Source organism: Canis lupus, chromosome 34 (genome assembly GCF_048164855.1).
Source record: "Canis lupus baileyi chromosome 34, mCanLup2.hap1, whole genome shotgun sequence".
Classification (NCBI taxonomy): Eukaryota; Metazoa; Chordata; class Mammalia; order Carnivora; family Canidae; genus Canis; species Canis lupus.
In genome coordinates, this window is record NC_132871.1 from 2,863,208 (window position 1) to 2,879,565 (window position 16,358).

Sequence of the window (16,358 nt, forward strand, 5' to 3'; positions counted from 1 at the left end):
AAGAGAATGTAACAGAGATAGATCAAGGAATGAAATACAGGAGCGTGTACATGAGACCAAATACAGAGTGAAAAGTTTTACCTTCTAGCTAATGAAACTTCTAGAAAGAGAAGACGGAATGATAAAGAGACAAGACAATGCTCACTGAATCGTCATGACTTGGCAGCACCAGAGGTGAAGCAAGCTATGCTGGAAAGACGACTTGTGATATAACTGTGATTGTCTAGGATGTAAGAGTATCTTTCATGGCCAAGGAAGAGGAAGAGAAAATGTTTTTGTTTTTTTTAAGAAATAATTTTTTTAAGATTTTATTTATTTATTCATGAGAGACACACAGATGCAGAGACACAGGCAGAGGGAGAAGCAGGGTCCATGCAGGAAGCCTGATGTGGGACTCGATCCCAGGACTCCAGGGTCACAACCTGAGCCCAAGGCGGATGCTCAACCACTGAGCCACCCGGGTGCCCCAAGAAATACAATTTTTTGAGATGGTAAATGAGAGAGCTAAAACACTTTTAACTTGAACTGAATGGAAAGTTATTGTAAGATCTTGAATAGCGGAATGAGAGTCCGTGGGTTCCACATTGGCAGCATTATGCTACTAAGTCAGAGAAAAACAGATATTATATAATATCACTTATATGTGGAATCTAAAAAAGCCAAACTCAAAGAAACAGTATAATGGTGGTTACTAGGGGTTTGGGAGCAGATGGGGGAAAAGGGGAGATACTGATCAAAAGGTAGGAACTTCCCGGCATAAGATTAACAAATTTGGTATATGGTGATTAGCAAGGTGATTATAGCTGATAATACTATATTGTGTACTTGAATGTTGCTGAGAGGAGATCTTAAGTGTTTCAATAATTTTGTGACTTATAAATGTATCAAATGAACACATCGTATACCTTAAACTTAACAAATGTTATGTGTCAGTATATCTCAATAAATCTGGGGGAAAAGAAAAGAAAGTTCGTTCCACAGTTATGGGCAGCTCTTGATTTCTTTTGAAATATGCATGAGTTTATCATCATTTTGTAATTTTTCAGATTAATTTCAATGTGTATCTTGATAATATCTTTCTGGGCTTTAGAAATTAGAATTCTAGGGGGTCCCTGGGTGGCTCGGTGGTTTAGCACCTGCCTTTGGCCCGGGGTGTGATCCTGGAGTCCCAGGATCAAGTCCCACGTCGGGCTCCCTGCATGGAGCCTGCTTCTCCCTCTGCCTGTGTCTCTGCCTCTCTCTCTCTCTCTGTGTCTCTCATGAATAAATAGATAAAATATTTAAAAAAAAAGAAATTAGAATTCTATCATTATTTCTCTAAAATGATATGCATCATGATAACACATGAAATAACGTTTCTTTGCATTCCCATATTGCTAAGGTGTAAGAGTAGAAGGTGTTATCTATTAATCTAAAATAGAGTAACTAAAAATTTATAATTTTATACCCCGAGTTAATTCACAATTCCTTTAATGGTAATGAGACACAGTTGTTTTGTTCCAGTGATGAAATAAACAGCCACGCAATGTATAAAGGTTAATACTGAATTGAGCTATTTTCAGAAACACAACCAACCACATTCAGGTTGTGTTCAAAAAGCCACCATATAAAATGCATTTTGTGATCATTTTCCCCAGTGTGTGCGATTATGGTTTTGAGCACTTTGTACAACAATGTGCACCCATGAACGGATGCAGCAGTACCAGCTGTGGCAGGAGGCTAGGCCTGCCGCCGACGAAGCAGCTGAGAAGGCAGGGTTGCCCCCTCCTGCGAGGACAGTAAGCCTCAGAGGACTCTAAGGGAAGGACTAACTGATGAGCATTTACAAGAGTGACTTTGCTGACACTTAGTCCATCTGTCCTTCGGGTCGTTTGCGGTGCAAGATTCTCTGGAATAGGACTTAGTAGGTGTAAAGATGAAGATGATTCTATGACATCGTATGAATGTAGCCCTGGCCACGTAGTACACATAGTTTATATACTAAGATCTGGTCACTAAAGAACATTCTATGATCATTTTGAAGCTTAATACCTGATGTTTAGTTCTTCATTGTCCACCACGGCTTGGAATTTATGACCCATTGATTCAAACTTAGACACACCCTCCTTCTGGGGGCACATTTTAGGGCATTTTTGGCTTTTTGAGATGGAAGTGTACTCAAGAGATACTAAACGATGAGTCATAAACAAATCTTTCTCACACACAAATAGTATCGGGGGTTTAGCTTTATTTTACTTACATTAGATTTTTACTATTTTAAACATCAGCCTATATGATGATACTTCTTTTGCACAGGTCAGATTTTTTTTTTAATCCCTTAGATTTAATACGTTGAGCAGCCCCAGTGTATCCGTTAAATACCTTGGTAATTGGAAGAAATCAAGACAGAGTCTTTAAATAAATCTGACACAAGGAACACAATGAACCTGCAACTGACATAAAGAAGAGGCTGGGGTGTAAAATTGATTATCTATGCCTGGACAGAAAGGATATGGACTTCAATGGTGTGTCCCATAAATACAGTATCTTTAGCATAGTCGTAGGAAAATATTGCTTAAAGTGGAAGACTTGTAGGTGTCCTTAATCTTCACTGTTGCCACTGCCTATCCCCAGCCGGTCATGACCACCAGCCCCCATGTCCGCTGTGTCCTCCTCACTCCCACAGGCCCCCTACCCCCTAGCGTTGGTGGAGATCAGATACCATGTGAGAACTCAGGAGTGTTGTTGTTGTAGTTTCTACCTCAACCTTTTTATGTAGATCAGGGAAATCAAAAAGGAGAAATAAAATAACTAAATCAGCTAGAAGGATTTACATTATAAAAGACAACCAATGACCACAAAACGATAAAAAGAAGAGAAGGTTGGGTGATTAGAGATTGAATTGTCAAAAACTGTAGACTTTATAGAATTGAGAGGCAGTTTATTTAAAAAAAAAAAAAAAAAAAAAGGAGGAGGGGGACATGGATTTGAGAAGTAGGCACCAGACTTAGAAATGAAACTAAGATGACCAGGGTGGGAGAGATTTTTATGAAAATATTCCTGTTTCCGCTCATTTTTTTCTAGAGACTCTGGTAAATATTTAAACTGTTTTCTAAATATCTGTAATGATAGCTATTATATATATATTTTTTTTGGTACATCTAGGGACTCAACCTAGAAACCAGCTAAAGGAATAGAGAAAATAAAGCCAGGATAATAACTTGTCCGAGATTGCTCTGCTAATGAAGAATAGAGCTGGGACTAGAGCAAAAGCTTCCTAACCCCTCGTTTTGATTCCTATTTGACTAAAGCTACTCTCCACGTAACCACAGACTGTTCAAAACCGCCCTTGTTTCCTCTTCATATTCTGTATTAGAGAAATATTTGTTCAGCTCTGTTTCTTGGAATAATTTCAGGGAATCAACACTCTAGTATCCCTGACCAAACTATCCATAGAAATCTTTTATTTTCATTTTTTAAATTTTCTTCCCTAGTAAATTGGCTCATGGGCGGTTGACCACGTTAGACAATTAAGCAGAGCTCAGAACCTAGCAGCCTGTGGTGGTTTCTGTGAACGTCTGAGACCAATTGTATCCCACTAAGTAGAAATGGCTTTAAATTCTTTTAAGAAAATTATTTCCCCACAAAAATTGCTTTCATAGTATCACACAAACTGATGATGTTGAAACTGAATGTATCCCCTTTGCCCCAAAATCTGAATTTTTGTCTCATGTTTACTGTAACTAAAGTTAGGGTCTTGAGGTATTTACCTCTGATCTCTCCTTCACATTTAATATCCAGCCATTCTCCGAGGCTGACCTCATAAATGTCTATTTGACCCCACAGTTATCTCCAGCAACTTCTAAATGCTCCCCCAAATAGTGATGATTCTTTGCTCAGGTTACCTTAGGCCGACAGCACCCGCCCAACACACATACACACAAACACACACACTCCTAACCACAGCAAACCATTTGTGTTTCTTGCCTTCAGGTCATTCTTTACCCTATTACCAACATTTTGTTCCATAAACAAAAATACAGTTATGACATTCTCCTGCTTAAAACTCTTTCATCGTCCCCGTGGCCTGAAGATATAGTCCAAATCCTAAGCCATGGCCACCGCCTACTGCGTGACCTCCTCTCTCGCCACTTGACCTTCACTGTCTTCACTTCCTCCTGATCTAATAGGTTCTAAGACCCTGCTGATGCTCTTTTTGGTGATGACAATACAGTCTCTTTTCCCATCAGCTCTGGTCCCATTTAAGTGGGTCACTCCCGGTATTCTTCTGCAGCTTGAACTTTCCTGTTGCAGTGCCTCTCATGATTTACCATGTTTGTTCCGTTATTTTTTGTATCCTTGACGTCCTTTCCAACTGATTATGATATCAGGACAGAGATGATTTCTACCCAGTTGAGTATTATAACCCCCAGTATATAAGGTCCTTGGCTAATAGTTTTTTAATGATTAACTCTTTGAATGGCAAAACACCAAACAGAATATAGGATTTAACCATAAACCTTTATTTGGTGAGGGAAGGAGCTGTTATATCTATACCTCTTCTTTCCCTTTATCCTCTAACGAATTCATCATTCCCTTTGCTCACAACTGATTAAGTAAGCACACACACACATACACACACAGCATAAGTTTTGTGGGCAGAACTAAAATTTTCTACCCCGAATTTGGCTACGACATTTCTTTCAGTACTCCAGATCATTAGCCAAATATCCACAACTGCAGCACTGGAACAGATGCATTCTAAAAATTCAATTTCTGTCAGTTGACTCATGTCCACATCGATTTATATTCTAATTTTAAGATCACTTTATTTTCATTTTCCAGTTTTTTCCAATGACCACTTGTTCCTAATACCTTGCTACTTTTTCTCATAGAAAAATTGAATAGAATAATTGTATAAACACCTACCTGTGTGTGACTCTGTAAAAGGTTGGCAACCTTTAAAGATACTGCTTTTTAAAGTTTATTCATTTAAATAGTCCTCCTGGTCAGATAATAATATTCTCCTTCATTATAGTAAAAGAGATTATCAAAATCCAGTTAGTCTTAAAATGCAGAACATGCATTGTTTATTCTACAACTTCTGGAAAATTGTCATTAAAAGTCTGGATGACCAAGCTTCCAAGTTTAATTTGTTTAGAAAAGATAAAATTCTTATGTGAATGGTGGAGGTCCATTTTTGGGCTTTATAGCCACAGTATATATGTCCAAGAAGATAACTACAAGAAACTTGCATTTGCACAGTGCTTTAAAATTTGCAGATTGCCTTCTTACATATATACTTAATTGGTTATTCACAGCAAGCATTTCAGGTAAACAAGAATTTTGCTATCATTTACAAATATGTTAATTAATATGGAAAAACAATAAGTATTTTTTTAACATCACTCACAGACTAAATACTAGAGTGTAGATATACGTGAGGTTTTTATATACATAATTCCATTTTCGGTGGTTATTCTACTATAAAATATTACCTACTTATGATGGCAAAGGCATTCCTAGCCACTGGGCATTCAGCAGTAAATATGCCATGCAACACTCTAATTGGCAGGGAACTTGCATAAAAGTAGGAAGAATTAAAATAATCATATTTAAAAAGCCTTTTCCAGACAGATAAGGGAGATGAAAGCAAAAAAAAAAAAAAAAAAAACTGTAACGTGAAAACGACTTGAGAGGGATAAGTCATGATAATCAAGGGAGACACTATTTATAGAGGTGACATTTTCCCTGGAGAGAGAATTCCACACAGAGGTCCTGAAGAAGAAGCTAACTTGGCTAGTTTGAGGAACCCAAAGAAAGCCAAGATGCTTAGTGTATGAGAACAAAGGTATCAGGAGATGAGGTCAAATATGTAGGCAAGTAGAAACAATAAAGTATAAAAGCTGTGATAGAGAGATTCAATGTTGCTCAGTGTGCACTGAGAAGCTATTAAAAGGTTCTAGGTGAGGGAATTATGTGATTTGATTTATAGTTTAAAAGAGAACCATTCTCTACTATTGTATATAGAGTGGGTTTGAAAAGTAGAAGTAAAATTGGAATCAAGGAGATGAGCTATTTATTGTATTAATTCTGAAAAGAGATAAAGTAACAAGTTTAGCATGATAGAGTTGAGGTAAAAAGAAACTGAATTGAATAAATTAAAATGACTGTGAAAGTAGAATTGGCACAAAGCAATGATTTATTGAATATGGAATGTGAGGAAAATAGAAGAATCAAGGCTAAAAACAGTGGTTTATTTGAGTCGATGGATATTGGTGCATCTTTACTTCGGTGGGGTCCGCTAGAACATTTTCTAGTATGTGAGAACCAACAATATTTTGCATGTGTTAAGTTTGATATTTTTAGCGACCAAGCTGAAGATACCAATAGGAAAAAAAACAAAACAAAAAAAAACAAAAAACAAAAAACGTGGAGCTTAAAATAGGATTCTGGACCAGGTTTAAGTATTGGTGAATGAATTACACACACACACACACACACACACACGGCACAAAATGATGTAATGGCATTAGACAGGTGTGATTACGTAGGGACAGTGTTTGATGAATAGGAAAGTCCACGGGAGTGCTAGCTCCGGAACTCTTCAATATTAAAGGTCAGAGTAGAGGAAACTGATCAAAGAAGGTGACTTGGGAAAAATAGGCAATGATACTAGAGTGTGACATTACAACTTTCTTATATTATTGAAAAGGAGAGAAGGAAGAAAAGAAAGACATATGATTAATTTTAAACCATTTTGTAGCATTTGATTGCAAACTATTTTGATTAAGTGAATTATCTCTATGGTATGACTAGCTGTGAATGTGAAGACAGGTCTAAAAAATTTGGTCATTCATTCATTCCTGGGACTGTATTTATTCAGTTATGTGTTGGCCCATTATTGAATAAAAGCGGTAGGGCCACCCTAATAGGCTACCATCTGTATAGGAACTGAAAGAACATTAATACATATTTAGAATGTAATAAGTGTAATGATAGAAATATGTAGAGATCAGTTAATCCAGTCTAAAGTTCAGACAGACTTGTAGAAGAAATCAAATGAGTGAAGAGAATAGTGGAATGCATTCATTTCAACTGAAAAAAAAATTTTTGGCAAATGCATAAAGGCATAGCAAACTTGCAAGATGGTATGTAGCATAAAGTGAGTCAAGAGCTGAAATTGCTAGAATTGGCATGAAGAGGTTGCCATGACAAAGGAGCTTGGGTTTTATATGATGGTGAATTAAGAGACTTCAAAATTTGGAGATTAAGAATGAATGGCCTATTTTTGATTTGAGATACAACAAAATTGGGATTGCAAGAAAGATAGAATGGAAGATGTCTGGCCTAACACCGAAGCACATGGTGAGCACTATTTGCAATAATCCTGGTAAAAGAACACAAGATCCCCAACCAAGATAACACTAAGTGCTATGTGGAGAAGGCACATAGAGTATAGAACTAGTTGGAATAAATTTTGCAGAAACATCTGATTACTTGTAAAGACAACAAAAGAAGAGCCCATATGGTTTTTAGTGTAAGTGACCGAATGATGTAATTAACCATCATTGAAGGGATTTTAGGTAGATGGGCAGTAGTAATGTCTACTGCAAGTAGACCAAGATCGTAAAGAAAAGTATAACCAATCACCATTAAAGACATTTCATTCAGATAAAAGAATATCTTTCTTTAAATCCATGAGTGAAGATATACCCAATTTGTTTCACATGAAATCTCCTAAAATTGATGCCACCATGTCTTACTTCATCCTTGAATAGATTAGATTGATTTTGGCAAAACTGAAAAGTCTGTACGGCAAACACTATTAGCTTACTCGTTATTAGTTTATTATTACTGAACAGTATTATCTCCTGCATTTTCTGAGCTGGCAAAGACGGTCTCCAAAGTCCGAAGCTAGAAATTGCTTCTTCATTAGTCCTGAGACTTGGAGCAAAGAGAAGCAAAAACTGAATTGAGCTTCTGGTAAGATGTTTTCTCCCAGATAAAAATTGAAAGATATCTAAGAAGTACACTCTCACCAATTAGACCATCCCTTGTCCTCTCTTGCTTTGCATGTATGGGCAATTGTAAGGGCAATTGTTTGTAGGTTTTGTCGCCCTACTAAGATCATAAGTGAAGACATGGACACCAGGCTACGGACGGCAAAATAAAAGAAAAGAAGGAAAGAACTCTATCAGAGGCTCTGATCCAACCTTGCGACCATCTTCCTGCAGACTCCTTGTCACGTCGAGTCACTAAATGTCATTCTTGTCTAAGTCTCTGTGAGTCAGGTCTTCTACTACTTTGTGCTGGAAGGATTCTAGCTAATATGGCAAGTAGATAGATGTAACTCCCAAATGGTCTTCACTTAGTGGAGTAGAAACAAAAAACAATTTTAATGATTTCTAAATACAATGTTCAACCATTCTGTGTTGAATTTTCATGTCAAATCTCTTAGGAGTATCTTGGGCAGACCCACTGCCCTGTTGTCACTTTAAATATTTATGCAGTCCAATCCAATGTAGTCCCGTTTAAAAGTTCACATTCTTATTTATTGCAGCCCCTATTTCCCCTCATTTTACCTTCATTTCCCTAACCCACATCCCCCCAAATAGGCCTGGTTTTGAGAATAAATACTAGTTCTGGGGGGTTGGGAAATGTGGATGCATTTTTTTTTCCTCCTCTTCTCCTTCCAACGAGCCTGGAAGTGAGGCCTGGGCCAACTTTGTTAAAGACACAAATGTATTTTTCCGCTTATCTTGGTTTTTAATGTGAAACCCCAACCATTTATGCTACCATCTGTCTAGGAGAGCAGGGAAGTGTCCTTCCAAGTCCTAAAAGGGCTGCAACCCATTGTAAGGGGAGCAGCTTTTCTGGAGGCAATTGTTGGATATGTCAAATAAGAACAAATCCAGGTTTAGATAAAAATAGTTTAACTGGAAAGACCATGGCAATAGGGAGAATCCTTTGGGTATAGGAAGCAGCTCGAAATCAAAGAGAAAAGTTATTTCCTTTTGTAGGTAACAGTAAGCAATAGATAAAGGGAAGGTGGGCAAATAAAGGGGAAATGACAAGCAGGTATGACAAATAGCATCTGGCTGTGTCAGCGGGTTCTCGGGGTGGCTGATAGGTTGGCAGGTTCAGCTCTGTAGTGCTTGCTCGGGCTTCAGGGTAAGCAGGGTTCAGGGGCCTACCGGGAGGACCGAGGCTTGACTCAAAGTCGGTCAAGAGAAAATAGAAGATGTAGAGTGGGTAGTGATGACCACTGGCCAGGTGAACCATACACAGTAGTTTGCTTAGTTCTCTCCCAGCTTATGCCTTTTGTCTGAACATTTAGTCGTAGCAACACATTTTCACTCTTAAAAGTGTCCCATGCAGGACGATAAATTATACAGACACCCACGGCATCAGCAAAGCCACTCGGCCCACTTGAGTCAAGGGAAACACATGGTCGGTCAATGGGTGCTGGGGATCTCTCACCCTGCCTCTCTCCCTTCTCTCCATTTCTTTCATCAGTCAGGCACCTGACTGGTCACTAATTTTGCTTCCTAAGTAGGCTGATAGCTCACTCAGGAACGGTATACTCCTATTTCCTTTGTGTTGGTCTCTCCATTTTTTTTTTTTTTTTGGTAGTTTTTTTAATTGTTTTTGTCTTTATCGTTTTGTTTTGGTGGTAACCTACTCTTTGGAGAGTTCTGGAAGTTTCCTCTCCCTCCTTCTCTAGAATTCTGCATACACAGCTTCAGGGAATGTGCGAAGATGGGGATAATATTTCTGGATAACAGAACTAGTATGACTGCTTTATATTTAGCCCCATTCAAGAGGTCTGACTTCCAATTTTTTAACCCTTTTTGGTATATACAGCATTTTTTTTGCCCAATTCAAGTGCTGATTTTCAATCCAAATTAGTCAAAAAATACCATTTGAAACTATATGGAAATACACTAGCTATTAGAGTATGGGTTTTTCAGATAAGTTATCTTAGCATTATTTTTGAGGATATATAAGAAATTGAAAATTCAAAAGATAATCAGCAACCAATGAGAAATGCATTCCAATGCATTCTATATTATTTAATTATATATATAATTATATATAATTATTTCTGATTATTTTAATTAGAAAATTAAACCAATGGAAATAAACATGCATTTATGTATGTGATTCTGTGTGTGCATATTTCAGGGAAATCCAGTGCTAATGACTATAAAACCAGATATATGGACAAGCATCATCATCTTCATTGCAGGCTTAAAAATGAATACCAGTTATGCACCAGTACAAATTTAATCAGACTCTAATGTGCGCTTGCTGAAACACAATCAATGCTTGCAACACATTATTCCAGTTGATTAAAAAAAAGTAACATTAAGAATAAGCAATTGGCATAACATTATAATGGATATTAATTGTCAGGTTTTGAGAGCCTGTGTCATGTTCCCGACGGCTTCTAGCAACAAACCACATCTTCCAATAAGCAGAATGAGTTAAGAGGGGAGCAAAGCAGAGAGTGTCTTCCAGGGGTGCCCATTCGTCAGTGTCAGCAGGAGACAAGCGGCTGCTAAATAAACCCAGCTCCCTCTTTCTGGTCTCCAGGAATCCACAAGGGAAGCAGAGCAGGAAAGGAGTAGAGAAGCAAGGAGCCGACTCAGCATCAGCCTCTGAGTTGGGCAACTTATCAGGTAACTGGGAAAATCCTGAGTGATATAAATTTACAAAAGGTATCTAAATTTATTGTGGTGAATAGAAAAGATCCCAGTGGCCAAATCCAATCCAATTAGGATAAAAACATTTTCCTCCCCAACTGCCAGCTTTTATATGAAAAATTGCTTCTTCTCAAACCCAGTCAATTTTAGAATGTCGACTAGCTGGGCTTGCCCGGCAGGAGGCTAAAGGGTCTATTACACTGACAGATGCTCCCTGCTTTAAGAGTGTGCAGAATTTAAATGACTTTTATTTTCCATTTATAGCCATTTAAATGGAATTAATATAAAAACAAAACTAAAATTTGCCGTTTAGAACGGTATCCCTTTCAGATAGCACTTTAAATGATTGCGGATGTCACTAGTAGTCTATATTTTTGATATAAGAAGTCATATTTTTCTCAGTTTTGTATTCGTCAAATACTTTAAAATGTCAATATTTCTTACCACTTTGTAATCTACAGAGTTTTGACAAATATATCCTTTGTGCATTATTGGGGTGGCCATCAGATGAAGTGGGGAGGCAAGTGCAATGATATCCAAGTACTTCGTGAGAAAAAGTAATTCTTTAGTTTTAATTTGTGATTATTGTTTAGACATTGAGTGGTAGAGCCCGGATTATTTCCCAGAATCTTCCCCACCTGGGTCAGAGTACATCAGCTTAAGCTCTCTTGACATTATATGAATTCGAGTGAAAGCATTCATTATATTGCACATCATTAAAAAAAAGAAATAAAATATTTGGAAGCAATTATCCATATACCTAGGAACAAATTTTAGCCTTTTGGGAGTAGGAGGATGGAAAATGCATTGGCCATGTTCATCAACTATTTAAACGGAATCTTTTAATTTGTTTTTCTTTATCTATGTATCGCTAACCCTCTGTAATTGTTTGGGGGACTGCTGCCACAAAGTACAGGTGGCTTAAATGGCGGAACAGTATTGTCTCACGGTTCTAGAGGCCAGATGGCCAAAATCAAGGTATGGGCATGTTTGGTTTCTTTTGAGAACCGAGGAAAGGATGTGTTGTAGGGCTCTCTCCTTGACCTGTCGATGGCCAACTTATCCCTGTGTCTCTTCACATCTTCCCTCGGTGTATATGTTCCTGTGTCAGGATTAACCCTTTTTATAAGGACCCGGGCACAATTTTATGCATACTAACATGTTCTTGATTACTTTTTTAATGTTGTTAACCTCAAGTTATTTACCAGCCGTTGTCCTCCCATCTCTGCCATTCCTAGCAGCGGGGCTCCTTGAGAGTAAGGAGGGTCTATGCCTACTAATCCAATTAGTCGTCTCCTTCCTAATTATCCATCATCTCATCACTGTTCAGGTTGTAACCTCAGTTTTAGGAAACTACTCAGAACAGTCAGCCATACCGAAGAATGAATTGAAAGTAAATTTTCATCTTGCTTCTCATGTTACCTCTCTTTGGTATTTGTTATTATTAGTCATTTTTTCCTGGAATTTTCTTCTGTCTTTTACTTTTCTCTCCTGTTGCCTCTCACTTCTCATCATTATCTTCTTCCAATCATCTAAACATGTTGGGTTTTACTCCATCCTGTTGGCCTTGTGCTATTTTCATTCTAAATAGGTATTTTATTTAACTTAACCCAACCCTTTGTTTGGAGTGCCACCTATGAACTTCTCACCTCCAAACTGATATCACCGGATCTGTATATCCAGTGGCCTAGAATCCTCATTTGGAATCCCCAAAATTTCTCAAAATCAACATAAAAGAATGAACCAATCATCTTCCATGCTCTTTTCCAAATCTCTTTTATGTGTTTTTTTTTTTTTCATTTGGGACATGTATATAGCCTTAAACTTTACATAAACTTAAGACTTTTGAAAAAAAAAAAAAAAAGACTTTTGCTTCTTATCATTCCCAAAGTAATAGAAACCTGTTATTTGATGTTCTAAATTATTCCATCTATAATTCACAACGAGATATAAAATCAATGCTGAATAAAAACCTAGTCACTGTCCATTTTGTATAGCTTTTAGTCTTATTAATATTTTTCTATAAATCGAAGTGTCAGTTTTCTCTGTATTTTATTTATTTATTTATTTATTGTATTTCTCTGTATTTTATTTTGACTCTGTATTTTATTTTGACACCAAAGTATTACTCTGCTTTTCATAACAAATGATGACTGAATGGATTTCAGTACCTATGCTATATAGTTTAAAACTTAGCGATATTATTGTCTACAATGTTAAATTAGCACCTTTGTCTTTTTTTTTTCACCTTTGTCTTTAATATCAAATTAGAACTATTATTTTGATAAATCTAGCGGCAAAATACTATGAAATCATCTAGTATCGTAGATATAAGTTTTAGTACACTGGAAATTATTTTAATTTTTTAATAATCTTTGTACAGTTTTGGAAAGCAATACCCAAAAGCAAGTGCTTTACTGTATGGTCATGTCACATTGAGATGTGTCTTCTTCTAAGCAAAAAAGTTTTCTTTGCAAACAAAATTTTAATTTATGATATTTTTATAGAGCTGTTTGAATTTAGAAACACCTATTCTTTTTCTCCAGGGGTAAATATTTACTTCTGGTAGAATTAGGATTTTCAATTCTGGGAAAACGATAAAATAAAAGGGGCGGATTATTCTAATTACACAAAGCAACTTGACTCAGCAGTTTTAAATATTTGTAATTTTCAGTAACTCTTCAGAACCAACTGCCTCTTGGTTAACTTTATGTCCCAGAAATGAACAGATTGGAGAAAGAAACACATACACACAAGTACGGTACATGTATAGTTTGTGGATAACGTTAGTTTAAATCCAATATTCTTTTAATAAAGCATCCTAGGATGGTACACATTGCTTATGAAAATATAGAGGACACTAACCAGAAGATAAGTAGTGATAAACTGCAAATACATAAGACTGTCTTATCCAATTCCAGTTTTTATGTCTACAACATAATGGAATTGAGTACAGACCTAATTAATACTCAATTTTATCAATAGTTGGCAAGAATTTTTCAAACTTCAAATTTATATTGGATGGAGAAATTCTGCATTAAATATTCCAGTATGCCTATTATCTTTGCTTTCATATAATTAGATTAATGAAAATTAGACGTCTAACTTCAGGAAAATTTATGGATACTTTTTTCAAATAGGAAATATGAGTATTGTCAGTAGAACTTTCCAAAAGTTGGGAGGAAGGAGACCAGGAAAGCCACCATAAAGGCACTGCGTACTGGATTTGATGATAATCTGATTAAATATATTTACATAATTACAGAACAGTGTTCCAATCAGATACAAAAGATAATTTCAAAAGCATCCTCAGCCACAAAAGCTCTAATGGTATCACCCACACCCTGACCAGGGGAAAGGCAACTTGGCCCATGGTCTCCGAAGTATGCTGGCCCCATATTGCAAACCAACGAGCAGTGTATTTGTGTGTCTCCCGTCAAACACACATTGATCTACTTAGCCTGCTTTCCTCCTATGCCAGGGCCATATAAAATGCTAGGAAGAGGGGTTGCCTCTCCTGTAATCTAGGGATGGGAGGTGATTGCAATGGCTGTAGGAAGAAAAGTATTCTGATAAGCGTGTTGTATTTATAATAGAAAATGAATAAGTTAACATATCTACGAGTTACACAATCTCATGAATTTTAGTTATGGGTGTGCAAACTAGAATGACAAGAATCCAAATTGTGATAATTTAACGAAATAAAAAGTTTCAATGTGTAAGATCTCCTGACAGCCTAAGAGAGGTTTCTTTGCATTTTAAATTTTGCCTTCAAAACCACCAGTTGTTCCTTTTGCATGGAAAGGACTTCCTCTAGACCCTGTATTTTTTGATATTTAACTCTGACACCTTTTGTTTTAGACAATATCAGAGTTTCCATAAAACAAAGCAAACAGTAGAAAAAAGACAAAAAAATAAAGAAACAAGAGAATCTTGATTTAGGACCACTCTATGACACATTGTTTTATTTTGTGCCGTTATGGAGTCACAATTTTTACTTCTTTTGAGCTGACAGTTTTGAAGACTGTGCCATCTTTTAAGAACGCCTTAAAATACTTCTTAAAGAAGTTTATTAAGAGTCTGAATTAGGAAAAAATTGTATTGCAACTATTTCCTCTTCAAAACACACTAAATTAAGACACATAATGCATTGTGCTCCAATACTCAATCTCCATAAGTATTAAAATCTAATCTTGCGAGATAGTTATCTATTTTATAAAGATTTTATTTATTTATTTGATACAGAGAGAGAGCGAGAGAGAGCGTGTGCAAGCTTGAGCAAGCACAAGCAGTGGAGAAGAGAAGAGGGATGCTGGGCTCAACCCCAGGACACCTGAGCAGATGCTTAACCACTGAGCCACCCAGTCACCTCGAGATGGATGTATTTTTAAGATATCTATAAGATATCTTATATTTACAATAATTTAAACGAATAATATCCATAATAATGTAAAAAGAACTAAAATATCAGTGTTGCCTTAAAAATTTTATTTGACCTCTCATTATTATCCTGGAATAAACTCTTCCATAAATGCATTTATTCATATAAAATATATTTATTGATCAAAAGTCTATCTATCATCTACCTATCCTTCTACATTAATCTCCTATCACATTCAAATAGCATGAAAGACTGAATCAAGCAAAACAGCGATATGTAATACTTTTGTTTCACTCTTTTAAAGTCTAAAAGAGTAGAGAATCAATAAGCATTTGTTGTCATGATATGGAAGATTTTTATAGAGACCTTCAAAATAATCTAACCAATTCTGCCATTAATGCTGGCCACAAACCCCACAGTGAATTTGTGTTGGATGTTCTTTCTTAACACCAGTGATTTAAAAACAAACAAACAAAGAAAGAAACAAACAAATAGCAAACAAACTAGCTTAAACAACAAATAATAAACTTGAGATTTGCAGGTAATATTGATCAGGGAATTTCCTTTTCATCTATAGCCACTGATGGCATCACTAACCATCCCTCTCCCCCCCAGCAAATATCTTACAGATGTGCAACAGCTTGGACAATAAAAAAATTAAAAAAAAATTGGAAAAGATGATACAAATTGATCCATAGGAATCTAATGTAGTCTTTGAAAAAATATTTTAGGTTATATACTTATGAAAGTGAATAAAATATTATATTTTTCTTGTAAGAAAGTAAGTTACTTGATATTCATTTTTGTTACATAGAATTTTTTGTTACATAGAATTTTTATATTACCCTTAAAAATTGATAAAAAGCATGTTAAAATAATAAAAGTCGAATATCAGAATCAAATATCTCATAGCTGTGTTGCCAAATTTTCTTTGTCTTTTAATTATATTTCTTGGAACAAAATGCTGGCATTTCAATGTCCATTTTCTTATGACCATTGAAAACCAGTATTTAATAGCCAGGAATTATATTGAATCAAAAGGTTGAAAAAGTATCAAATTTTAACCTGAAAAAAATAACTTTTTCCCTACTGACCTTCTAAGAGATAACTGGGAATAACCAACAGAAGCAGAAAGGAAATTTTTGTCATTGAACAATTTCAAGGCCTTGAAAGGAGATGATCCATTCTATTGGTTTTAAGATTAGAGTTTCTGACACAATTCTCTGTTGTTATAAATGTTCCAAGCTAACATATTACCAATTATTCTTATCAGCATAATGAATAATCTC

General features: G+C 36.1%; 1 long non-coding RNA gene across 2 annotated transcripts in view; it reads left to right on the forward strand.

Moving 5' to 3' along the window:
* The window catches only part of LOC140624537 (uncharacterized), a 66,311-nt gene extending 50,525 nt beyond the window's left edge, over window positions 1–15,786 (forward strand). The window contains exons 6-7 of one of the 2 annotated variants that reach the window (XR_012024009.1): window positions 10,579–10,664; window positions 14,934–15,786. This is a non-coding gene — a long non-coding RNA (uncharacterized lncRNA). The remainder of the gene's footprint in view (window positions 1–10,578; window positions 10,665–14,933) is intronic. The other variant, XR_012024010.1, reaches the window with a different exon arrangement.
* The last annotated feature ends 572 nt before the right edge of the window (window positions 15,787–16,358 follow it).